This window comes from Podarcis raffonei, chromosome 6, assembly GCF_027172205.1.
Source record: "Podarcis raffonei isolate rPodRaf1 chromosome 6, rPodRaf1.pri, whole genome shotgun sequence".
NCBI classification, from domain to species: domain Eukaryota; kingdom Metazoa; phylum Chordata; class Lepidosauria; order Squamata; family Lacertidae; genus Podarcis; species Podarcis raffonei.
Window position 1 is genome coordinate 66,972,207 of NC_070607.1, and position 27,356 is coordinate 66,999,562.

At 43.5% G+C, this 27,356-nt stretch overlaps 1 protein-coding gene across 2 annotated transcripts in view; it reads right to left on the bottom strand.

Moving 5' to 3' along the window:
* SYT2 (synaptotagmin 2) overlaps window positions 1-26,665 on the bottom strand; it is a 150,676-nt gene extending 124,011 nt beyond the window's left edge. The window contains exon 1 of one of the 2 annotated variants that reach the window (XM_053393685.1): window positions 26,610-26,665. The gene's annotated coding sequence lies outside the window, so the exon portion shown is untranslated. The remainder of the gene's footprint in view (window positions 1-26,609) is intronic. The other variant, XM_053393686.1, reaches the window with a different exon arrangement.
* Between the last annotated feature and the right edge of the window lie 691 nt (window positions 26,666-27,356).

Sequence of the window (27,356 nt, forward strand, 5' to 3'; positions counted from 1 at the left end):
GACCATGTTTCTCAGTCAAAAAAGTCCCCAGGATGCGGAGGCCAGAAGGCTGTTTAAAATAATGACTATGGTATACTTGATTATCTGCAGTTACAGAAAGGTAGCCGTGTTGGTCTGCCATAGTCAAAACAAAAAAATTTTTTCCCTTCCAGTAGCACCTTAAAGACCAACTAAGTTAGTTCTTGGTATGAGCTTTCGTGTGCATGCACACTTCTTCAGATACCTCTGAAGAAGTGTGCATGCACACGAAAGCTCATACCAAGAACTAACTTAGTTGGTCTTTAAGGTGCTACTGGAAGGAAAAAATTTTTTTGTTTTGATTATCTGCATGCAACATTTCATTAGCTCACACAAGGTTGAAGGAGATGGGACTTGGCTATGGATGCAAGAGATATTCCACATATAAATGCAATAAATAAATAAGTGCATGTTACAAGCTATAGATTCCAGACCAGGAGCATTTTCATATTCCAAGTTGCTTAGTACTGAGAACCAGAGAGTGCAATGTCATTTTGTACTGGAAACTGTCTGTGTTTCATGCTCTGAAAGATAGGTGTCTGATTGGTTAAGTTCGCTGCCATTGTCACTTTGATACTCAATCAAGGCATTCTGGGGAAATGTAGGGGTCAGGCAGCTGTAACTTCACCAACTGCAACATTTAGTCTTGCAGCAGGACACCACACCTTGCTAAGCCTATCATTTGCTGCTTGCTCACTGGCATTCATTGGGACCCAACCCAAGAAGACCATTGCTGCTTGCTGACCTGTTGGAAATAGGAGGCCCAGCAAGATGGACCTTTGGTCTGATTCAGCAAGGCTCTGCTTGACTGCTTTCGCTAAGCAACGTTCATTTTCAGTTGTTCCCAGTAATACCACACAAAACTATCAAAGGCAATGCAAATTAGGCCCCAAACCAGACCCTGTCTTGGAGCTAGGCCAAGGAGCTAGTTTCCACAGGACTTTTTCCCTTTGGAGATGTTGAGGCCTCTAAACATGTGAGCCCTGAGCCACATGTCTTTACTGTTGCTGTTGTTGTTAAATTTGTATACCACCATTCATCCAAAGATCTCAGTGTGGTTCACAATATAAAAATACAATATAAAAGCACAAATAAATAAAACAATAAAAACCCTTCCCACACATTTAAAAGGCTGTAGAATACTAATCAGCCAAAGGCTTGTCTGAAGAGGAACGCTTTTTTCTGAAGAAGAAGAAGAAGAAGAAGAAGAAGAAGAAGAAGAAGAAGAGGAGTTTGGATTTGATATCCCACTTTATCACTACCCGAAGGAGTCTCAAAGCGGCTAACATTCTCCTTTCCCTTCTTCCACCACAACAAATACTCTGAGTGGGGCTGAGAGACTTCAAAGAAGTGTGACTGGCCCAAGGTCACCCAGCGGCTGCATGTGGAGGAGCGGGGACACAAACCCGGTTCTCCAGATTACAAGTCTATTGCTCTTAGTCACTACACCACACTGGCTCTCACTGGCCTGACGCCTAAAGATGTATAATGAAGGTGCCAGATGAACCTCCCTGGTTCTAGACTGCCCCTTGGTAATTCCAAGCTTGCTGATGACTAAATAGTTCCTTCCTTAAAGTGGTGGAAAGTATGGTGTGGTGGTGGCCTCACCTGATCTCCCAGCAGCTGTGTTGCTGCTGCTTAGTGAGAAGGAGAGAGGGAGGGGCAATATGTCAGGGAGGCAAATGCAGTGCAAACACACATGAAGTAGTACAGGATTGGTTCTGCCAGTGCATGTCCACTGTGCTGACCTCCACACTGCCTCGCCCCCTCCCTCTGCATCCAATAAGCAGCAGTGACTCAGCTGTCAGGACGTCAGGTGAGCATCACTGCCGCACCATGCCACCTGCTGTTGCTTTCTTCAGTGGATACAAACAATCTGGAAGGAATCCCAGAAATAGCATGGCATGGGGAGCATCTTGGACTTCAGTAGCACTGGGAAGGCACCACCATCATCTTAATTGTACCCAACAACAGGCTCTGATTGATAGGGCACAAAAGCACTGAACATTGGCTGAATGGCTATCCATCACCTTAACTACTGCCAGCTGCTCACTCTTCCCCCAGGAACTTCTCCAGCTTCCTCTATGCTTCAGAGACGCAGGGGCTCCCCACAGTTACAGGGAGGCATTTCGTTCAAGGACACCTCAGCACACAAGCAAATAAATTTACGTTTCTTCGTGGCCCTGACCGAAAGGGCAATTACAATTACAGGCTATAATCTTTCAGCCAGCTCAGACATTATGAGAGGAGTGTCACTTCAATAATAAGCCGGTTGTCCTTGCAGTAGAATTGGTCTCCTGCAGTAGTTATAATAAAACAACTTGCATTTTTTTAAAAAATCATGTTGCATGGTTTAATAACTCAATTACAGTTCCACAAAATGGGAAAAGACAAGAGATTCTTCCGCCTGATTTTTTTTAAAAAAATTATAGCATTTGTAGTTTATTTTCTATCTTATCTTTGTTTACTAAAATCAATGAGTTTCAACATGCTCCAGTAAATATAATTTTAATAAAACCTTGTGATATCCTGGTGTCCTGTCCTGACCCGTAGAGGTTACTGGGTAAGCCAAAGAAAGCAGGTGTTTAGATGCCCAGCCTGTTCATTGGGTCCAGATTCTTCATAAACTTATCCAAAGGCCATAGCCACTAAACTAGAGAGCAGCAAGACTCTTCTTTCTCTAACCCTAGGTATGTCTTTGTGATTCCTGGGCAGCTTCTGATATTGTGGACAGTTCATCCTGTGTTAACCAACCTTGAATTCAGTCACAATTATTCTTATTCAACATCTTTATCAACGACTTGGATGATGGACTCAAGGGCATCCTGATCAAATTTGCAGATGACACCAAACTGGGAGGGGTGGCTAACACCCCAGAGGACAGGATCACACTTCAAAACGACCTTGACAGATTGGAGAACTGGGCCAAAACAAACAAGATGAATTTTAACAGGGAGAAATGTAAAGTATTGCACTTGGGCAAAAAAAATGAGAGGCACAAATACAAGATGGGTGACACCTGGCTTGAGAGCCGTACATGTGAAAAGGATCTAGGAGTCTTGGTTGACCACAAACTTGACATGAGCCAACAGTGTGACGCGGCAGCTAAAAAAGCCAATGCAATTCTGGGCTGCATCAATAGGAGTATAGCATCTAGATCAGGGGAAGTAATAGTGCCACTGTATTCTGCTCTGGTCAGACCTCACCTGGAGTACTGTGTCCAGTTCTGGGTGCCACAGTTCAAGAAGGACACTGACAAACTGGAACGTGTCCAGATGAGGGCAACCAAAATGGTCAAAGGCCTGGAAACGATGCCTTATGAGGAACGGCTAAGGGTGCTGGGCATGTTTAGCCTGGAGAAGAGGAGGCTAAGGGGTGATATGATAGCCATGTTCAAATATATAAAAGGATGTCACATAGAGGAGGGAGAAAGGTTGTTTTCTGCTGCTCCAGAGAAGCGGACACGGAGCAATGGATCCAAACTGCAGGAAAGAAGATTCCACCTAAACATTAGGAAGAACTTCCTGACAGTAAGAGCTGTTCGACAGTGGAATTTGCTGCCAAGGAGTATGGTGGAGTCTCCTTCTTTGGAGGTCTTTAAGCAGAAGCTTGACAACCATATGTCAGGAGTGCTCTGATGGTGTTTCCTGCTTGGCAGGGGGTTGGACTCGATGGCCCTTGTGGTCTCTTCCAACTCTATGATTCTATGATTCAATGATTCACAATGTAATTAAACTCAGGCTTTTAAAACAATTGCAATCTTCTCTTTAAAGTGGAAATTCACCACTCTTGTACATACAGTGACCACAAGCAACATATGATTCATGTGTGGTTGGCAGAGGAGGGGCTTTTTGTATGGCCTGTTGTGTGTTGGAAAAGTGTAGGGCCTTCTCTGTGGTGGAACCCTGACCAGGGAAGATCCTACCACTGCAATGTAGATAGCCACAACTAACAGGATTCCTGATTTAAACATACTTGGTCTCTCTGGCTTTTAGATAAATTTAATTGGTTGCCTAACATTCTAGTGTTTGTTTGTGATAGATTTACAATCGATTTTGCATTTTATTGTCTTGCTTTATCTGGTATAATACATCGTTTTATACTTTGCTGAAAACTGCTCTGTGATTACTATGTAATGAAAAGCAGTCTAAATGTTTGATTGATAAATTAATATACAAAGCAACCACACAATCCACAGGGGCAAATACAGATCAATCCTCTGTACAAAAATTGTCACCACCAATGTGTTCTGGACCCTAAAAGCAAAGCTTAACCAGTTCAGGCCTTGTATGGCTGGATATTATGGCTTTTGCACAGTTACCTTCATTGATTCTAGACAACAGGATGATGCTCAGTTGTCACAGAACTTAATTAGATTTTCAGCTTCTGCAAATAGCTGCTTCTCTGGCTAAAATTGAATGCAAAGATTTATACTATTCAAAAGCATTGTTCAGCTCACTGCAATGACTTTTTACAGGGAGCAACAAAACTACCAACAAGCTTGAAAGATACCCTAAACATCTATGCTTACGCTGGTGAAATTATTCTCACTGGCAGCTGAAACATACTGTCATGCAGAGAGTTCCATTCCATTGTAATGAAAACAGCATTTTAAGGCATTTTCAAAGCAATCAGCAAATGGATGTTCCACCAATCTCTCTTCTTCCCCTTTTTCTAAATCTCTTTGCTTTAAATTTTTTATTAAGCCTTATTGCAACGTTCCAAAAAATTTCATAGACCCTTCAAGGAGAGTCATTTCTAATTTAACAATAAAGCAAGAAAAGATTGTTTCTTGTTATCAGTTCATCTGGTTACAGAACACTAGGTTCCCATGTGGCAAGTGCCTTCCCCCCCTTCGCTCATCATTTGTCCTCTAATGAGCTCTAAGAGCACTTGAAAAGAGATGAGAAAGATAGTAAGAGCACAGGGTCTGGGCTAAGATACTTGCTACCTGTGTTCAGAGTTGAAGGACAGAAAACAACATTCCTGAGATCCTTCTCTGTCACTTTGGCAATGACTAGCTAAAGGTAAAGGTAAAGGGACCCCTGACCATTAGGTCCAGTCGTGGCTGACTCTGGGGTTGTGGCGCTCATCTCGCTTTATTGGCCGAGGGAGCCGGCGTACAGCTTCCGGGTCATGTGGCTGGCATGACTAAGCCACTTCTGGAGAACCAGAGCAGCACACTAACGCCATGCTTTCGAACTGCTAGGCTGGCAGGAGCAGGGACCGAGAAACAGGAGCTCATCCCGTCTTGGGGATTCGAACTGCAACCTTCTGATCGGCAAGTCCTAGGCTCTGTGGTTTAACCCACAGCGCTGCCCGCGTCCCTTAATGACTAGCTACATGCCTCTAAAAAGATATTCAATCCTGACTCAATACTTTCATTAGACCCTCCAGCTTCCAACTAGATGTTTGACACCTTCCTCTGACCCCTGATCCCAAGAATGTTCTTCTTCCATCTGCATCAGAGAGGAACCATGTGTGAGCTTCCACCTTCACATGGGCCAGCTACCAGTCCCTCTGTTTCATCCCCTTCACCCAGCCCTGCTGCCTTCCAGGTGCTGGAGTAGGTAGATCTCAACCTGCTCTATGTATAAAGACCCCCTGCATTATTAGGTTTCCAAACACCCACAGTTGGCAGGGCAGTGTTCAGTTGGCTTCTCAACACCCAAATGGTGTTGGCTACCAGGAGGGGGGAAGAAGAGGTGCTGGGAGTTTGGCGGGGTGCAGGCATGGTGGCACAGCCAACAGACATGCTTGTTTCCAGGTCTGCACCAAGCCAAGCTTACTGCCGCTTCTCCCTTCCCCACCTATATCTTGGCAACCAACAGCAGTGCTCAGTGTTTGGAAGCCAGGTAAGCAATTTCATCTTGCCCACCTTGCTGACCACTACTGCTTCTAAATTTGAGCAAGAGCTTTCACAAAAAAGGGCAGGTTCCCTGCTTCACACAAGCTACCATGTTGGTCCAGACAGTGAGATCACAATCATCTCAAGTTCAAGACGCCTAATAACTCACAGAAAAATGAAAGAAATGGGAGGTTCTCTCAAGGCATGGTAGCCACATGGAAGGTGATTCTATGGACTGGCTTCTCTCCATGCAGTCATGGGTGTTTGTAGGGATGGCGCAAGCAGGGGGAATCCCACCCCAAACTTCACAGATGAGTCATGTAGCCCAGATTTCATTGTTACTATTTAAAAAGCAAGCCTGGAGCCCTTGTAGAACCTTGCAAACAGTTCAGGTACAACATTGAGAAACTGGCCTGCTCCCACCTTCCTATGTTTTAGGCAACAAATTAGTAATAGAATTATGGGATTGTTGAGTTGGGCTCTTCTTGCAGAGTTAGTGGGCACAAGGGAAAGAGTAACCCCATGATGTTGCATTTCCTTAGCAGCAGCAGCTAAGCTCCTAAAAATGACAACAGTTCATGAATTTCAGTAAAATCTTGAAAGCTCACCTATTCCTGGTGGCTCTATCCATCAGATGTCCTACTTAATGTCACTTTGCCAACTTTTTGGTTGATGGACTGCACTGTGCGTGGGAGGTTTATGTATTATATTGCTGATTTTATTAATGGAGTACTATACTGCTCGTTTTTATTATATTTATGGTATTTTATGGTTTTATTGTTTTATGTTGCACTTATGTTTTATTTTGACTCATAAAGGCTGCTTATAAATGTATTTGAATAAATGAATGTCTTTCACCTTGCAATGATACGATTAAGAAATAGCCCTGTCTTCCACGTTGCAACAGTCATAAAAACATGGAACGGTGCCTGAGATTCAACTAGTCCAACCCCCTGCAATGCAGGAATCTCCTCTAAGGCATCCATGGAAAATGGCCATCCAACCTCTCCTTAAAAACCTCCAAGGAAGTAAAATCCACCACCTTCGAAGGGAGTCAGTTCCAATGTTTAACATCTCTTACAGTCAGAAAATTATTCCTGATGTTTAGTGGGAATCTCCTTTCTTGTGACTTGAATCCATTGGTTTGGGTCCTACCCTTTGGAGCAGGAAAAAACAAGCTTGCTAGCATTGCCATATTTTGAAGAACAAAAAAGAGGACACAATTTCTACTTTTAACTATGGATCACCATGACGACTCTATGCATGAAATAGAGGGCATGTCCTGGAAAAAGAGGACATAAGGCAACCCTGTTTATGTTCCATCTTCCATGCAACAGCTCTTTAGATATTAGAAAAGGGCTATCATATCTCCTCTAAGCCTCCTCCTATCCAGGCTACACATACCCAACTATCACAGCTAAGTTTTGATGCACACTTGGGGAGCCCAAATCAAAACTACATGGGAAGAGGGAGGGAGAGAGAAAATGTACTTGGTTGCCGTGTGAATGACTGTTTCTTAAAATTCATTACACTTATACTGTAACCAGCTAACGCCCACATTAGCCAACCTATGTGGGCTTAAGGTTTGGACCAAATGCTATCCGAGTCAGGCTAATGAAAGAAGACTTTCATCAGTCCCCCGCTTGCCATTCCACCAAGCGCAATTCCTGAACGATGTGTGTAATGTGCACATTACCCAAGCAACGGGTTTTCCTATTAACATTTATGTGGCATTGTGTATGAGGCATTCCTCAGCACTTTTATTTTCAGAGCGAGGGAAGACATAGAGCAGCATGTCTGATCCAGTCCAGTGAATTTACCGGGCACAGTTTTAATTAGAGGCAGTTCAGTTGCTAATTTCCTTGGGACTATGCATCGCTGAGTCATAGCTCCCTGCTCCCTCACTTGCATACACACACACACACACACACACACACACACACACACACCTTCCTTTCCCTCTCTCCACCAATGCGAAGGGGAGCTTTCTGCTGACTGAATGACAAACTGCACCGCAGAAGGGAGTGAAGAAAGTGAGGAGCTGCAGAGTTGGCAGCTGCAGCCACTGGCCTCCGCTCCATCCTCCCAGCCCTGTGGGGAGCCGGCTGCTGTGAAAGGTCATCGCTCTGACTTGGCAATCAGTTTGGTTCCAGCAACAGGGGCTGAACGCAGCTGGGCATCGCCTCTTGCTGTCTGAGAACCAGAAAGCTCAGATCCAAAACCAGACCACCATCTAGCTGAGGTCTATTTTTATTTTGCTACCAGTCTAGTAATAATACTGACAGTGGTGCCCTCAGAGCAAGACTTTGGGGCAAGAGTCCAGGGACCGACTCTACAGAAGGTATAGAAGGAGCCCCCCAAAATGCAATATGGCTGGCTTACCACACTGTGAAGTAAGCTGCACCCTCATCTAGAGAAGGGATGGGCTGCAGGTGGATTATGCTACCTGGCTAGGAGGGATCCTTCTAGATATGTCTAAACAGGGGTTGCTTTAGACCAGGCACGTCCAACCAGTAGCTCGTGATCTATCGGAAGATCACCGGCTGATCCTGGTAGATCCTTGGATCCTTATCTATCGCAGGCTTAAAGTGTACAAAAAGTTAACTTAAAAAAAAGCTCAAAAACTCTGTGGAATCCTCCCCCTAAAAAGCTCAACAACCCACCCCACCCACCTTCCTCCTCCCTCCAATGACAATGGGTAGATCACTGCCAGTTTTTTTATACTGGGAGTAGATCACAGTCTCTTGGGAGTTGGACGTGCCTGCTTTAGACATCTTTGAGTTTCTCACCCACTTGCTAGCTTTCTCCTGGTGATTTGTTCATGTGTAAGCTGGAGATGTATGGAAGTGAGAGCTGGACCATAAAGAAGGTTGATCGCCGAAGAATTGATGCTTTTGAATTATGGTGCTGGAGGAGACTCTTGAGAGTCCCATGGACTGCAAGAAGATCAAACCTATCCATTCTGAAGGAAATCAGCCCTGAGTGCTCACTGGAAGGACAGATCCTGAAGCTGAGGCTCCAATACTTTGGCCACCTCATGAGAAGAGAAGACTCCCTGGAAAAGACCCTGATGTTGGGAAAGATGGAGGGCACAAGGAGAAGGGGACGACAGGACGAGATGGTTGGACAGTGTTCTCGAAGCTACCAGCATGAGTTTGACCAAACTGCGGGAGGCAGTGGAAGACAGGAGTGTCTGGCGTGCTCTGGTCCATGGGGTCACGAAGAATAGGACATGACTAAACGACTAAACAACAACAACAAAGCTGGAGAGGCCCATAAATGCTTGCTCAACTTCCACACAGGCTCATTCATATCGTATAGAAGGCATGGGCACTAAGTACAAATATATATTTTTAGGTTTCAATCCAGAGGCAACCTCCACCCACACCAAGGCTGTGGCAGACAGCACTTCCTAAGCACACAAGGTGCTTCCCCTTACCATTGCCAGCAATGGAAGGTTGCTGACTGCACACTTAAGAAATGTCGCCGCTCCTATCACATAGGAACAGCCACATGCACCATCTAACTCAGCAGCCTGTCTCCATTGTATGCTGTGTAAGAAATCTGCAATAGCACAAAATTCTAGTAGAATACACTAGCCAGGTTATCTGCAGCATTTACATTGGAAATGCTTGTTCATTTATTATATCTATATTATGACCTTGGCCCAAGGAGCTTAGGGTGGCAAGTGTAGTTCTCTCCCTCCAACATACATAGAGACACACACTTTTATCCGGAAGTAGCTTTAGCCTCCCACAAGGTTCCTTTAGGATTTCACAGGGGCAAGATGGATCTGGACTAGGAGAAAGTAGCTTCCATACTTGCACCAATTACAGTATGAATTGAACCTAAGTTCACCTTTTTTGTCTTATCCTTCAAACCCACCCCCAAACCCCCACATAGCTAATGTAGAAGGTAATTCAATCATTTTTAGTTCAGATGACATTCCCTAGAAATGTGGGACTGTTTAATGTCAATTATCTGATGGATGCACATTAATTTGATTCTACGAACAGATGCTGGTCTTAAAGATGGGCAATATTGGTAGCCAATTGGCATCTGTCCCAAAAAGAAACTAGTCTTCCAGCTCTGCTGCTTTTTTCAACTTAAAAATATATTTCCTATGCTAGGTGAAGACTTTCCTCTTCTTCCAGAGATTTGCCTGTTATCCTCTTGGCTGTTCTGGGGACATCACAGTTGGTTGTTGTTTTTTTATGATCATGATCATATATATCTGTTGGGGGTAGTTGGGAGTTTGTCATTTTTAGACTGAGCGTATGATCATCTTCAACGAATGCTGCTGTTTCAATCTTTTGCATGCCTTGTATTGGGTGGATTTTTGTGCTGCAATTTTTTAGCAGCAGGCATCAAACAAATTGAAATCATGATAATGGTTTTGTATTTGTAAAAACACTAAAGCATTAATATAAACAAACAGTCTTAACACAGACTTTCAGAATATATGAGACAGGAGTAGCCACCACAGTACTCTATGTTTTGGGCTGCAATTCCCGTCATCCTAGGCCATGGTGACTAGGACTGATCAGAGCTTGTAGTCCGCAACACCTGTTGCCTACTCCTGATATAGGGCAGTGGCTAACATTAGCTGTACCCAGAGCACACCCACAGAAATATCAAAATCTATCACCCACGACAACAATGAAGGGGGTCTCCAACACCACATCCTGACATGGTCCCATCCCATTGCCAAGCAAGCAGGGGCTACGAGTCTCTGAGGAACACTTGCCTGAGAATCCACATACGGCATGAGACAGCCCAGAGGTCAGGGAATTCATATAATCACAGAGCCAAGGGACCAGGAACCACAGGCATTGTTTCCAGTATCTATCTGCTACTGAGAGCTCAGTTTAAGAAGGCTGAAGCCAGCTGGTTCTCATCTCCTCCTTACCTTGAAGGCTGATCAGCTGCAGGTGGAGTTATTCTGCCTTCTCCCCCTTCAGGCTGCTGTTCAGCAGGTGAAGCTGACTCCTGGCCCATGACATGTCCAAGTTACCTTCACCAGCACAGCTGGATAGGTTGTAGTGCACAAGGATGAAAAATATGCTAACAATATCTCCATTCTCTCTCTGTGACCCAACATGACAAGCATTCCCTTGAACCCATACAGTGTGGTTCATTCTCCTGGCAAGGGAGATGGAATTTTTGTGGATGATAGTGATACAATGCCCTGTCCCCCTGACTTGCAGTGGCGCTACATCAAGTACCTGGGCGGGCAAAGCTGGCTTAGCATAGCGCCACCCAGGCCATGCACCCTGTATATATATGCCAGGTTAGTCCCTTCATCCATGATCAAATCATGGATGACTGATGTTTTATTCCGTACTGAACATGAGCTTCTTCTGCTTCTTTTCAAAGGTTCCTGGACAATGAGAAACTCTCATTTCAGAACAGATGCAATCTTGGAACTTAGAAAAGCATTTATTTGCTTTTCTATGATTATCCACTGTATGCACTACACCAGGTGACATTCATGGAAAGTTTTCAATGCTATCTCAGTGCCTCTGAAATGCTTTTATTCCTGCCTTCTGCACAACCCAAGATTTTTGCTCTTGCAATCAATTTGTGGTAGAAACACATTCCGTAAAATGGGACTCAGAAGTGGCAGTTGTTTCTTCCTCTCTCTTTTACATCGCTTTTTAAACTGTTCTGTGTCTTTGCTATCTTGTCTTCAAATTAAGACGTGTGAAGAACAATTCACTGATGCCTGTGAGACCCTTGGATGTTGTGGCACTGAGAGGTACACCATGAATCAAGTCCTATTCTCCCCCTCCCTGCTCCAGCATCATGGTGCTGTCACAAAACTGCATCTCAGACAAACAAAAAAAGGCAAAACTGCAAGAAAATGCTTGTTTAAACACTTACGTGTTTTTGCTCACCATCACACTTGCATTGTTGGTTTTAGAACCCAGCAGAAGAGCACCCGCAGAGCCACATACATTTATAATCCACTTTCCCTGAAAAGAAGGTAATATACATGGTCCCCCCCCCTCATTTTATCCCTGCAACAACCCTGAGAGATGGGTTAGGCTGAGAGATAATGATTAGTCCAAATTACCAAATGAGCTTCATATCTTAAAAGAAATTTGGAACTCAAGTTCAAATACTCTAGCCTAGGGGTGGGGAATCTGAGATCCAAGGGCTGGGTGTGGCCCTTCATGCCTCTCGATCAGGCCCTTGTGGTTCTCTCTATTCCTCACCTCCTTCCTAGCCACCCCCACTCTCCCCAGGATGAGGGATAGAGCGGTACATCTGCAGAAACTAGCCTACTGTACAAAGGTTGACAGTCCACCCCTTGTTCCACTCACTTTTCCCTCTGACAAACTTCTGGCATGTGGAAAGCTGTCCAGAAGGCAATTTGGACTTGGCTGAAAAAGCTTTCCCACCCTGCACTAACACTGCTACACTGCACCACAAGCCAACACAGATCCAGTGGCCTCAGGTGTGTTTAATTATGCACTGGATTTTGGCCAGTAATTTGGATAGGGTCACTCTTGTAGCTTCATGGATATAGAGGACTGAATGTTTTAACTGAATATCGGGCTGCCATCTCTTAGTGGGTAGTTTAAAATCAAGCAGATCTTTTGCCAATTTTGTATTTATTTTGATGGCTAAATTTACCCCAACAAAGCATGCTAGTAATACAACCAGTTTCAAAATAGAATATGGAGGGGGCAGGGGGAGAAACCTTCTCTATTTGCTGGGGAGCTTCATACTGTACATTTCTTCCATAGAGACATACGACTTGAGCTCCCTCTTATCCTTGTAGCTTAGCTCACCGCTCTGTCAATTCCACAGGGTCTCATTCCTTGACTGCATCGTGCTGTCGCTTTCTAAACATCCCCAAACTATTGTTGCAAGGAGTCGTCATCTTAGAACTGCTCCCCTGTACCTCCCAACTAAGACAATGGGAGCAGACAGATTCAAATTTGTGCCAGCGTAGCACTAAACAGCACAAATGAACAGGGAGGATTCAGTCTGGCATGGCGTGTACTGCAGCATCCATTGCAGCAAAAGGCTTATTATGGCTGAGTAATGTCAGGCAGTATGTTCCAAGAGTGATTTAAATACAAAGAACACGTTGTTTACTCTCTCCAGGCCACCACTCATAGAAAGGGCCACATCCTTCTTTGATTTGCTCATGCAGGTGGATTTTCAACGATTCACATAAAAAAGAAGGGCAGGATCGAACCCTAAATTTTTTTGGTGTAGGCAGGGCCAGGCTGCAGGGCTGGATCAGAGAGGGGAAAGATATGCCTACATAATTAGGCCACACAAGAGCAGATGAGGAACTGTAGGGAGGAGAGCAGAGAACTGCAAGTGTAAAATTGCAAGTGTAAAATTGTCGGTGGCTCTTGACACATTCCCTTCATTTGATCTTCCTTTCGGCTCTTAGTTTGAAAGTTGTTCACATAAGCATTGCAGTAAGCTGACTGAAGCACATCATGGTACATTTCCCTCTTGGAGTGGGGAGAATTAAGGGCAAGTCTTCAAGCCACTCAGGCAAGACCAGGGAAATTGCTTTGGGAACAAGCCCGGACTAAGTCTTTTGCACACTGCAGCCTTAACATGTTGCGGTGAAAATTGGCTTAGAACATAAGAGAGTCCTGCTGAATCAGGCCAGCAGCAAATCTAGTCCAGCATCCTGTTCTCACAGGGGCTGATTGGATGCCTATGGGAAGCCCACAAGCCAAACCAGAGCTCAGCAGCACTCTCCCTACTTGTGGCTTCCAGCAACTGGTATTCCAAAGCATCGGGTGATGTTGGAGGTGGGACTCTTCTCTATTCCCCACCATGCAAGCAGGAGTTGATCAGCCTGGAATCGTCCAGAGGTTGTTAGGACTACAACTCCCATAGTAAGATGTCTGAGAGATGGTCAACCTAAACAGTGACCTGTATCTTTGGCTCCACCCACCCAGGCAATGGGTGGTAGTCAGCTAAGTTTCACTCTCCTATTGAGTGTTTAGGCTCCATCTATACCAGACATTTAAAGCACTGTTATAACCACTTTAAATTGCTTCCCCTCAAATAAGTCTGGGAGCTGTCATTTGTTAAGAGTGCTGAGAACTGTTAGGTGACTCCTATTGCCCTTGCAGAGCAACAGTTACCAGAGTGGCTGAACAATTGAAACAGCAGCAACAGCAATAATAATAATAACAACAACAAGGATTTATTTTTGTACCTTGCTCATCTCACTGGGTTGCCCCAGCCACTCTGGGCAGCTTCCAACAGGGTATACAAAAACACAACAACAACAAAACATCACACATCCCTCTTCCCAGGGACCTCTGGGAATTGTAGCTCTGAGAGGGGAATAGGGGTCTCCTAACAACTCTCAGCACCCTTAGCAAACTACAGTTCCCAGGATTCTTTGGGGGAAGTTATGACTGTTTAAATGTATGTGTAGACAGGGTCTTAGTCATGGTCATTAATTTCAGTAGGTCTACTCTGCGTAAGACTTTGTTGATTACTACTCAACCTGTTCCTTCTCGATTTGTTTGTGGGAAGGTTATCCAACAATCAGTTGCTAACTGAGAACTCATTCTGATTTATTTGTGTGATGTTCTATCAAGCACACTTCCCCATGCATTTTGCCATCATCTTCCTTAAGTCTTTTTTTTGGGGGGGGGAGCATATATGTTGTCCAAATCCATTTTAATTTGGCAACCTGAACTTGCTGTGTGCAATGAAATCCTCCTGCAAAAAAGCAACAGTCTGGAAGAGACCTCAGGTTTGAGTATCCTGTTAACACTTTACATGAATTTTGCAATTTCCATCCGACTGCCCTGTGGTTTCTGTGGTGCTGTAGCTTTCCTGTCTAATTAATTGCTCAACACATACCTCAGCATTTCCATCCTTTGAAAGAATGGATGAGCTCTCAGAGTGAAATCTGTTTCTCTGTTACGCTAGCAGTATCCAATGAAGTTTGGGCCATTCTAAACCAAGACTGGGTTTGGGCATCTATTCTCTCTCTCAGACTGCTCCTATCTACTAAGGGCAGGAGCTGGGAAATTTAAGAAACCATGGAAAAACCTTCCTGGATCGACACAAGAATTACCCACCTTGGAAGAATGGCAGATGCAAGTAATCGACTATATGGAAATGGCTGAGATGACTGGCAGAATCCGAGACCAGGGAGAAGAGTTGGTGGAAGAAGATTGGAGGAAATTTAAAATTTATTTACAGAAGCAGTGTAAAATGTATGAATGCTGATAACATTGAAATGAAATGAAGGGGTTTTAGTGACGAGAGTGAAAGTTTGAAATTATAAATTTGGGAGGTAGGATACTTAAGGACAAAGTGGTAGGATATGAATTTGCTGAACCAACTGTCAAAAAGGGATACAAAAAAGGGAGACGTGAGGAAGTCAGGAAAATAAGTTAATTAATGTTGAATAATTAGAAAAGAGTGATTTGTGTTTTTTCTTATTTTACTTCTGTGTGTTGATTGGTGTTTTTTTTTGGTTTTTTTCTTTCTTTTCTCTTTTTTCTTTTTTAGGTTAAATGTTTGTATTTTAGGTATTTTATGTATTGTGAAATCTTGGTTTTGTGCTTTTATTGTCCTTTGTTTGGTGATGTCTTTCCTTATTGTTAAATTTAATAAAACATTATTATTTAAAAAAAAACAAACCTTCCTGGATCATTGCTTTGCAACTAACATGTACCTGAGTGCAATGGTGGTCAATCATCTACCTACCAACACAAACTCCAGAACTCTTGGCAATCACTTGAAAACAAAAATTACTGGAAACATGGAGGTTTTGGAGAGCCTGCTGAGAATAACCCTTGATAATTTTTTGGTGAAACTGTCCTGTTGGCACAAAGACTTTCACCTATAGAATGGAATTTCCTCTCTCCCTCCTCTCTCCTGTGCTCCCATACACCACCTATCTGTTCTGGAGGTTTGGGGAAACCCTCAGAAGAGATTGGGGGAGGGAGAGAGGAAGACCTGCTGTGAGAACAGAAATCCTTGTACTAATCATAGAACCATAGAGTTGGAAGGGACCCTGTAGATCATCTAGTCCAACCCCCTGCAATGAAGGAATATGCTAGGATGACTTTGTTGGATACAACCCTATTAGAGGAGACTATGCTGGAAGGGATCTTTAAAATGTCTATATGCCATGCTATTTCTTATTTCCTTCACAGGAAATGGAGTTTACTTTAAAGCTGCTATACTGTGCCTTGATTCTCCCCTCCATCTACATACATTAACTTCTCACACTAACTGCTATGGGTTGCAAATTCAGAAGGGATTCACAGGAATCATGCAGGGACTGACCCCCATATCTAGTCCAATATAATAAAAGGAACCTTTTTGTAAGCTCTGGAATGAAAATGTCTCCGTTAGCTAGAGAGGGTTCCCGCAGGTAATCCTATGTCGTTTATGTTCTTGGCCTGGGTAAGGCAGAAAACACTGTTTTCTCCCATTTCTGAGACAATGGTTCCTCTCTAATCAAGTCCGCCCCCCCCCCCATTTCTAAAAATGAGCTGAGTTCATTTCTTGTGAACCCTAGAGCTCCAAGGCATTATGGGAATAGAAGCTTTGGACAAGAAACTTATAAAAAGGCACTCCTATAACAATCATATGCAATCATGTATATAGTACATGGAAAATAAAGCTATACCTGTCTATTTTTTGCTCTCTGGAAGATGGGGAGTCTTTACTGGCTGCGTTGAGTTTGCAATGCTGAGTCATGATAGAATGAACAGAGGATTTGCCAAGTTGGCTGGCAGTTCAGAAACATTGGATTTAGGCCAGCTGGCCCTTAATATGCAAAGTCACTTGTTGGTAGGCTGAAGGGAAGGCTACTTTGGCTCCCAGAAGTTGCAGGAAACAAAGTCTTATAAAGAGGATGTTGAAATACAGGTACACTGGTGATCCTTGCTATGGGCAGTCTAGATTATCTGCTGAGATTGAATTAATGAATTGGTAATTGTGCCAGCTTTAGTTTACCCGATAGTTGAGGACGTTTGATGTTATCAAAATCCCATTATATATTTTTTAAATAATATTTTATTAAGTTTAACAGTAAAAAGATACAACCAAACATAGAACAGTAAAAACACAGGAAAAATATAAGACACAACAATACAAGCTTTCACAATACATAAAATACAAACATTTAACCTAACAAGGAGGGGGGGGGAAATCAGTCAACACACAAAAAATAGAATAGGAAAAAACACAAATCACTCTTTTCTAATTGTTCATCTTTTGTTAACTTATTTTCCTGACTTCCTCACGCCTCCCTTTTTTATATCCCTTTTTAACAGTTACTTCAGCAAATTCGTATCCTACTACTTTGTCCTTATATATTTTACCTCCCAAATTTATAATTTATAATTTTTATCTCTTGTTACTAGAACCCCTTCATTTTATTTCAATGTCATCAGCATTCATACATTTTACAGTACTTCTGTAAATAAATTTTAAATTTCCTCCAATCTTCTTCCACCAACTCTTCTCCCTGATCTCGGATTCTGCCAGTCATCTCAGCCATTTCCATATAGTCAATTACTTGCATCTGCCATTCTTCCAAGGTGGGTAATTCTTGTGTCTTCCAATGCTTTGCGATGAGTATTCTTGCTGCTGCTGTAGCATACATAAAGAAAGTTCTATCCTTCTTTGGCACCAATTGGCCAACTATGCCCAGGAGAAAGGCCTCTGGTTTCTTCACAAAAGTGTATTTAAGTACCTTTTTTATTTCATTATAAATCATCTCCCAGAAAGCCTTAATCCTCGGGCACGTCCACCAAAGGTGAAAGAACGTACCTTCAATTTCTTTACATTTCCAACATTTATTATCGGGCAAGTGGTATATTTTTGCAAGCTTGACTGGGGTCATGTACCACCTATACATCATTTTCATAATATTCTCTCTTAGGGCATTACATGCCGTAAATTTAATCCCAGTGGTCCACAACTGCTCCCAGTCAGCAAACATGATATTGTGTCCTATATCTTGTGCCCATTTAATCATAGCAGATTTTACCATTTCTTCCTCAGTCCTCCATTTCAACAGCAAATTATACATTCTTGATAATATCTTAGCATTGGGTTCTAACAATTCTGTTTCCAACTTTGATTTTTCCACCTGAAAACCAATTTTTTTATCTTGATTATAAACCTCTCTTATTTGAAAATAATGTAACCAGTCTCACACCTTCCCTTTGAGCTTCTCATAACTCTGCAATTTCAGCTTGTCACCTTCCTGTTCCAAAATTTCACAATACTTTGGCCATTTTGCCTCCATATTAAGTTTTTTCATAGCTTTCGCTTCCATAGGTGATAACCACCTTGGGGTTTTGTTCTCTAAAAAATATTTATATCTTGTCCAGACATTAAATAGTGCTTTCCTGACAATATGGTTTTTGAATGCTTTATGCGCTTTAACCTTGCCATACCACAAATATGCATGCCACCCAAATACATTATCATAACCTTCAAGATCTAGGATGTCAGTGTTCTCAAGAAGTAGCCATTCCTTCAACCAGCAAAAAGCTGCTGATTCATAATAAAGTTTAAAGTCCGGCAGGGCAAACCCCCCTCTGTCTTTAGCATCAGTAAGTATCTTAAATTTTATTCTGGGCTTTTTGCCCTGCCAGACAAATCTAGAGATATCTCTTTGCCACCTCTTGAAACAGTCCATCTTGTCAATGATTTGTAATGATTGAAACAAAAACAACATTCTCGGCAGTACATTCATCTTAATGACAGCAATCCGGCCCAGCAAGGAAAGCTTCAAATTCGACCAAATCTCTAAATCTTTCTTCACTTCTGACCAACATTTCTCATAATTATCTTTAAATAAATTTGCATTCTTAGCAGTCATATTCACCCCCAAGTATTTTACCTTCTTTACTAATGTCAGATCTGTCTCAAAATCCCATTATAAATGAAAGAAGCCATGAAGAGAAATTAGCCACTGCAACTCAGACATGGCACTTAGTCACAGTGATAACTCAGTGATGAGGACTAATAAGCAAATGGCATTTGGAGAGCAAGTCTCATGCAAGGCCTGAGAGTGTGAGCTGTCTGAGCTGCAAGTTCCTGGTTTCAAGCTCACCTCAGCTATGAATTCACTAAAGGATCTTTGCCAAAGCACAGTCAAGGAGGATGTTTCCAAAACAGGTGTATGGCATAAACTATCCATAAGAGAATGAGTAGAAAGGTTTATTAGTGATCATAAAGCAAGTGTTATTCTGACCCTCCACCCCACCATTGACAATGAGCGCATTCTCATACTGGCCTGTCTGAAAACGCTGCTGTAAGAATTGCTGAGGTAATATATGCCACACACTTTAAGCACTCAGAATGTATGTATTTATATTGGGTTGTTTCCAATGTACTGCTAAGTAACATGTTCCTTCAGTGTTTCTGTTTGCAATGGAATTCCCCCTCTCTCTTCCCTCCACAAGCCTCCTAAACCTGTTATAGGCATTTTCCCCAACACTCTGGAAGCAGATTGGGGGAGGGCACACAGGTACACACAGGAAAAGGAAAGGAAAGAATTTCTGTTGCACAAGTGGAAAACCTTGCACTGGCAGAATGCATCGTTTGGACATCGCTCATGACCATTTTACCCTACTGTTTAGGGGGGGAGAAAAACGTTTTCCAGAATAGTTTAATAAAACCCAATAGTAAGGCAGTCCCTGACTTTAGGCTTACCATCAGATAAAATAATAATTTTAAACTGCACCAAGTAAATGTTAAGCAATACGATTACTTTGAGAAGCACAGTATGTAGAATAGCTTTCAGCAACCTGGCACCCTCCAGATATTTTGCACTACAGGCAGCTCCCATCAGCCCAAGCCAATGAAACATTCACTATGTGACCAAACCACCCATTCAAGTTCTTCCTCTGTTCAGGTAAATTCCTTTTGTTTATTTCATACTGATATTTGGCTACTTTTCTCCATCTGTCTGTTGTTTCTAAAACCATCTCTTGTTTCCAGCACTGATTGTTTGGGGAGGGAAAGTGCTTGAATTTCCAGTTTCTTCTTCCATGGCTAGTACTGGGAACCACAGTTACAAGGGAATTTTACAATGAGGTGCATCCAGCACACATGAACCAACATAATGAGCCACAAGACAAAGAACTCGCAGGAAAAGTCTCTCCCCCCCTTTCTCCCAAGAGTTCTCAAGAGAAAGCTTATAATTTCTGAGCCAGTTCTGAATCAAACTGATGGGAGTTCATCCATCACTAGTACTAGTAATTATGTTCATGATATATTGTGGTAACCTTGTAATGAGAGGATGCAAAGCAAGAGGATGAACGTGCTCTGCTTGGCTGACACTGGAGGATTCTGGTGAAGCTCCTTTGGAGCATGATGCTCTTCCATCACAGCCACAACACACAACTGTGGGATTGTGAGACTGCTAGACACCTCCAGATTCTCCACTTTAGCTTCTCCCTACTTAAATGTTGATATAGGCAACCTGGAAGCTTTTTTTCCTGGGCGACACCACAGGTGCTTAGAGCACTGTTCAAGATGGAAGGAAGGTAAAATACCTACAAGAGAAGAATGGCTGATAAAGATGATGGACTATGCCAAAATGGCAAAAAAAATGACCAGGAAGATCAGAGATCAAGAGGCATTAAATTTTATAAAGAATGGGGGGAATTTATAAGTTACTTCAAAGAACACTGTAAACAATTAAAACATTGGCAGGATTAAAAAAAAAACTTGCAATGTAATGAGAACTATGGTGAGAACTGAGTTTTAAGAAAACATGAAGAACATTATATGATGCAGTTGGAAAAGAATAACTCTGGAAACTGTGGAGGGATGGAGGGAAGCCCAGGGATTCAGAGAATCCTATATGTATAGGAATATGACTTATTTGTGACATTAATTGTTAAACTTAGTTCAAGATGGTCTGTCCATGAGTGAGTATTAGACAAAAAGGTTTCGAGGAAGACTACTTGCATTCACTATCGGTTAGAAGATGAAGGCAGCAGGAGCTTCCCTTTCTAGTTGTCCCATGTTTGTTTGTTTTTCTTTTTTACTGTGTGACCTTGGGAAAGTGACACTCTATACCTTAGTCATTTCCAAATGTAAAAACAAGTGCTTGAGAACGTGGAGATAAAATGCATGACATACAGTCATTGCAAAATCCTACTAGTTCTTATTGCAGTACAAAGACTGCAGAGATCTCAGCAAATGATGTAAACTGGTGAGACATGATGCAGCAGATGGCAGCTGACCCCCTGCCATACACACCATTTCTGGTGCGGCAGGGAGAGGGGAATCTGCAGCAAGAAAGGAAGAAACAACATCCTGTCTATCCACCCAAAGAGATCATTTGCTTTGGGAACAAAATAGGTGCATATGTCTAATAAAACACTGTTTAACAGGTTCCAGGAGACCCACACATATTGTTGCTGTTGGCATCCATCTGTCTCTAACCTTTGGAATATACTCAGACCACCATGGGGAAATAGTGTGGCTCTTAGGAAGTTTTTGCAAGCAGGCACAGCTATGTAGCCATGAGTGATGCTGTTAGGAAGTGTTGGGCAGTGGTGGCAGGATTTGTGGAATGTAGGAGGAAAGATATATGTCTCCAGAATTCTAGGTCTCCCGAGATGAATGCAGGTACCTGGATCATACAGGTACCAACTGTGCAAAAGCAGGAGGCACTCAGTCATCATACAAAGCTATGTGCTGAACCTTACTATTAGGACAAAATGCCCTTGCATCAAAACACCAAGCAGAAGAAAGCCATCAGCTACATACAGGCTAAGGTTTGTAGCAGCAAGTATATCAGAACATAAGAATCACAATCAATGGTTCAGCCAGGATTTATTATTCAATCAACATACAGAGCAAAAGGCAGGTTAAAGGAAACTATGTAACACACAGAATCAAAAACCATTCTAATTATTAAGTATTAAAAGTCTAGTATTGATAAGAGTAAGGAGTGCTCTGCTGGTTCAGACAAAGGCATCGATTTGTGAAGCATCCTTTACATCAAAAGGGGCGAGCTAAATATCTCCTGGAAATTCACAAGGATAGTGCAAAGGCAACAGCCCTCCATGGTTGTGTAACCACAGCTTCTGGTATTGGGAGATACACTGTCCAGATCATTATTAGAAGTTTATAATGAGCTGCTAAATTATAGTTCAGATTCTTCCACTACCATGAATGGTTGTTGTTGTTGAATACTTGAAAGCTCATCTCCATATTGTTCACTACATGACCTTAAATAGTTGGGTCTTGCTGCTTGGTAAAAGCCATTGAGTCCCATTCACACTTCAGCAACATGCCAGAATATTGTCACATGTGTCAAAGTCCTTCTTCCCATTTTCTCTGAAAGGGATGAGTGAGTTAATGACTTTGAGTTGACAGATGCCTGATAGTGAGCCAAAGAAAAGAAACTGTGCTTCTCCTGCAGCACTAAGACCTGACCTTTTGGTATAAAACTCTGTGTGTTTTAATTTGTTGGAAGCCACCCGGAGTAGCTGGGGTAACCCAGCATATAAATAAATCATCATCATCATCATCATGGCCACAATCAAAAAGTTCACTCCATTCAGTTATGGCCAAGGTACATGGTATTACAAAGAGAGGCCTCCAACAGAACCATCTCTTCCTCCCCAGTCTACTTATTCCAGTTCTTGCCTGGGGCCTGCTCACTGAATAGAAGTTGCTCAGTGTCGTCTGCCTTAGCCTGGAGTATTAGCATATGCTGATCCTTTGCTCCTGCTGCTAATTGCCTGGCCACGCAGACATATTTCAAGAACAAACAGTTGTGGTCTGCAGACCATGAATGCTTTCCCTCATTCCATGCAGACATTCCTCACCCCCTACCCCGTGGCATGACACTATCATGTATGCCAAGCAGACAGGTTTCCCCATACTCCCTTCTCTTGACCATTGGAGTCAGCCTGCTGAAGCCTGAGCAAGTTGGGAGAAGGGGTCAGCAGTTATCAAAAGGAAATACCTTTTTAGACAGCTTTGGGGAAATGACCATTGACTCCCACGCTTCATTTCCCCCATTTGCTCTTGCAATATAGCAGTAGCTGTATTTCAAAAGGCTCTGGGATTCTAAAGTGAGTCACTCACACTGCCAGGTGATCTATGTCTGCTACCAACAGGATGGTGATAAAGACATTGTAAACGCTGATTTACTCGGCCAGCTGAACACTGATGGGGAATAGATCCAGGCTGCAGAGGAAGCTTAGAGCACCTTCTGGCCTCCATGCTTGATACACTGCTGTGGAAGAAATACCAGGGTGGAAAAGACTAACACAAAACACAGGAGGAAAGTAGTTCAGAATAGCCACAGAGATAGATGTCATTGGATTTCATCTTTAGAGTTAATTTCTTTGCCCTGTTCAAAAATTAACAGTTTCCAGAATGCCACAGTGCAGGCAACCACTTACATCAGCACGGCATCCAAGAACCACATTGGATGGAATGGCTTTTACCCATAGGGAACATATAACATGAACGTACTTTCAACTTGGACGTTTATCACGATCCCCAGCATTACAAGCAAGTTATAACTGAACAGGGGTACCTGCAATAGAAAGGGATGGTGTATAAATCAGGATGACTCAGTCTTCTTGATGTCTATGCTGCCTCTGCCATGCCAGCTAGCTTCAGAGAACATTGTGGCTTGAAAGGACTTTCACACAACAGTTGTCCATTTTAGTGATTTTGCATCTGAACTTTATGCCATAGGATCTTCTATAGGGGCAGTTAAACTACAGCATTCATTGATGCTCCCCTGACAGTTACATTCTCATTAAATGCTTTTGTATTCAGTGATCTCCAACAGTGGGATCCTTGAGAACTTCCGTTCTCAAATCCCCACCAAATATCACATAACACACCCATAAACACATACCCCTTAGCATCCGGCCTTTCCATGTCCATTAAAAACCTGTAATCACAACAGGACATGGAAAATCCTGGGTATCCTGGCACACACTAGCTTGCATTCCAAGCTTCATTTTTACAGCCACCCGTGTACATTTACTGAGATCAACAAAAAATATAGAAAAGCACACAAAAAGATCCCTAACGCAAGGAAAGACATACTCCTCATCCTGTGTCTGAACTACATACAGCGTACACATTCATGCCTCTAGGTCAGCATTGAGTATTAGGGCATTCACATTCCTATGTCACCACCCCACCCATGCAATATCAATAGCTGCAGAACTTACACTCTAAAAAAGTGCTTCACACATGACAGTTTGTTGATCCGTGTTCTCACCGCAAAATCAAAACACACTTCAGTCATGATAGATTTATTCCATCACCACCCACACAGAGAGATGCTCTCTATCTAGGGGGAAATCTCATGTATGATGAAGCAGTCTAGAGGGAGCAATCTACAGAGGCAATGGATGGATGCAGCAGCTGCACCAAAGCCTTTCAGGGACCTCTCCACAAAGTCTTTTCTTTCCTGCTTTATGTAAAATTGCTGTGGGATTATCTGGTGCTAGAAAAACCCAATCATTTTACAAGGAGCCCCCCCAGCATTATAGCATCCAAAAAGGGCACACAGAACTATTGCCGACCCATTATAGCTAGCAGTATGATGTATAGCAGTGGAAGGAGACTCATACTGAACCAATGGCAGCATCAGAAAAGTTAACCCAGGAGCACTGCAAGAATCTAATGCTGCTCAGACCTGCACTCTTAAGAGTGCAAAGTAGCCTTGACACCCGTATAACGAGGCCATCTAGGTCTGGAGTAAATGACAGCAAACTGGTTCAGGCTGTGCGTGTGTTCCAAAAGGAGACTGCAGCAAGAAGGGTGAGCAAGGCCTTATCAGGAACAGACGGAGCTAATGACTCAGGAGCTGGAAAATCGTTATCTCCCATCTCATCTTGTAAGCACTCCAGAGCTATAATAGACTGGGAGCTTGGAAAGTGACTTGCCCTGTGCCAGCCAGCCAAGAATCAGCAGACTCATCCCCAGAGCTCTCATCCTGCAGTACCCCTCAGAGAGTCAGCCAACAGTTCCATTTCCTCCCCCCCAAAAAACCCCCCAGAATATATAAACTGTCTGAAATCCCCAAGCTCCCCCTATCCCTTATTCACAGAGCTCATTGCACTAAAATATAGAGGCAGTTCACACTTACTGAGTTTCTCATGCACAGGCAAACAGCTGGGTGGAGAAAGGTTTGTGTAAACTGGGCAGTGCATGCAGTGCGCTGGCAGCTCTCTCCATGATTGCTCATGACCTCTCCTCAGCGATTGCACTCATGGAGTTAGGTGTGGGCTCACCATAGATACCACCCACTTCATGCTAACATCTCTGCACATGGCTGTGTACCTGTGCACACAATCACATATTACTAACAGCAAGTTCCACCCATGTAGAAAGGCCACTTTAATTTGCATGCCCCAGAATGCCACACACAGCGGTTCCATCTTTTCCTTGCAGGTTCTCTCTTTCCCTTTCAATTCCTCTTTCTCACACCTGACCCTATTGGTCAGTGTTTAGACATTGATGCATCTGCCTTTTGGTGCAGTGGATTGTTCTGTTCCCAGTCTGTTTTTCCCTTTTGGGAACCATCTTACCCTGCTGAGCAGGAGCAGAGAGAGCTGAGTCAGCACCTCTTCTAAGCAATGTCAGGGAGAGTGATTCCCTGCCTCAACCATTGCGGACAGGCACAGATTTGAAATACAAAGGCTCCATATCCCAATAGACTGACTTCTTGCAATGAAACACAATGCAATGAATCTAACCCACTCTAAAGGTGAGTTCTTGTTATGCTTTAAACCTCGTATTCATTAGATCTGACATCTGGTTTTTGAATTCTGAAACCCTTCCATTCCTGCATCAGGAAAGTTAGCGGTGCACTCTCTCCAGGGAACCCAGCTCTGTATTCAGCACATTGCACCAGTATCTGAGTGCACTAGTGGGATCTACATATGACATGCTGCAGATCAGGTGCATATAAACCTATTGTGCACATACCATCCAATTGGCAGCATTTTTAGATTGCAGCATGTCCTGAAACAGAACGTGTTGTACAGTATATCTGTACATGTGTGTGCATATGCTAATTGCTCCACTTTGGTGTCTCTGCTTGCGTGACCCTCTTCCTCTGCATCTGTCTGGACTATAACCTTGAAGGCGAGGTGGGAGTATGCACACCAGGTAATGGTATCTTGAGACTCTTCCCTGGGATCATTAGGAACAAACACGGATGGGGTCTTTTTTGTTGTTGCTGTTTGCTTAGATGCTTATATTCTAAGGCACAGCCCGCTTTCTTCCTTTCTTTTTTGCTCCAATCAAAAGTAAACCACCGGCCACTTTTATCATGGATCTCCATAGTACTGTACCCTGAAAGGAAAGATGCCTTGCGCCAAACCGCCGCAAAAACCACGGGGAGCTGTCCGTTCAGCACTCCTGGCCAAACAAGATCTGGTTGACCGTCCGGTCAGCACCACGGCCAGCGAATTCTCTGCCCAACTGCAGAAAGCTGACGAGGAGATCCCCACTAGCTTCTCTAAATAACTCCACTTGCTGCAGTAAACTTAAAAGCGAGGGGAGGCGTTTTGTGGCGTTAATCTTGTTTCTCTCCCCACCCTTGCGCTCGCCAAACCTTTTTGTCCCAGAGCCCCGCTACTACTTAGGGAACGATCAATCACCAGAAGAGGCGGGAGGAAAGGGGAAGGTCTGGTTTCTGATGCACCCCGAAGTACATCCTCGGACACAGATGCAAGCAAAGAACAAGAAGGAAAGTGAAACTTACTCGTTCGCCGGTGCGGAGACACACAGATACACACCAGCGTCCGCACACGCACACACGGGCAGAAGACTTCGAGCCGGCAGGTCAGTCCCTCAAAATGCTGCAGTTGCTTTTCCCACCCGCCCCTCCAGGGCTCCCGTACGTCGCCGTGTTCTGCGGAGCTCCAACCTCATTGGCGGAGAGGCGGCTCAATAGAATAAAGATCCTGCATTAATTGAGAAGGGGCTCTCTCTCTCCTCCGCCTCCGCCTCTGTGGTGCAGTTCATTATCCAACCCCGGAGGGTGGTTTTAGCCCCTCCCCTCTATCCCAACTCCTTTCCAAGCGCCCGCAGTGAGACTTGCTGAGCTTTGCAGTCTGAAGCAGGCGAGGAGGAGACCGGTACGCCTGCTTGATCAATGGGGGCGGCGCGGGGGGAGCCTGCTAAGTCAGCTGCGGTGGCAGCGAGTTGGGGGGCATGGGTGGAGAGGAAAGTGTGTGTGTGTGTGTGTGTGAGAGAGAGAGAGAGAGAGAGAGAGAGAGAGAGAGAGAGAGAGAGAGAGAGATGCTTCCTAGCAGGAAGCCGTTACATCAATACCCCAAAGAGGGCAAATAGGATTTCAGTGATCGTGCATTGATATGCTACGGGTCTTCATACTACACAGGCAGCAGCAGGAAACGTTCTGTGCACTCCCAGCTGTAAATAAAGGGGAAGGAAACTTAACAAGGATTTCACCGGAGCTCCATTCAAGGTCAGACTAGGAGACAGCAAT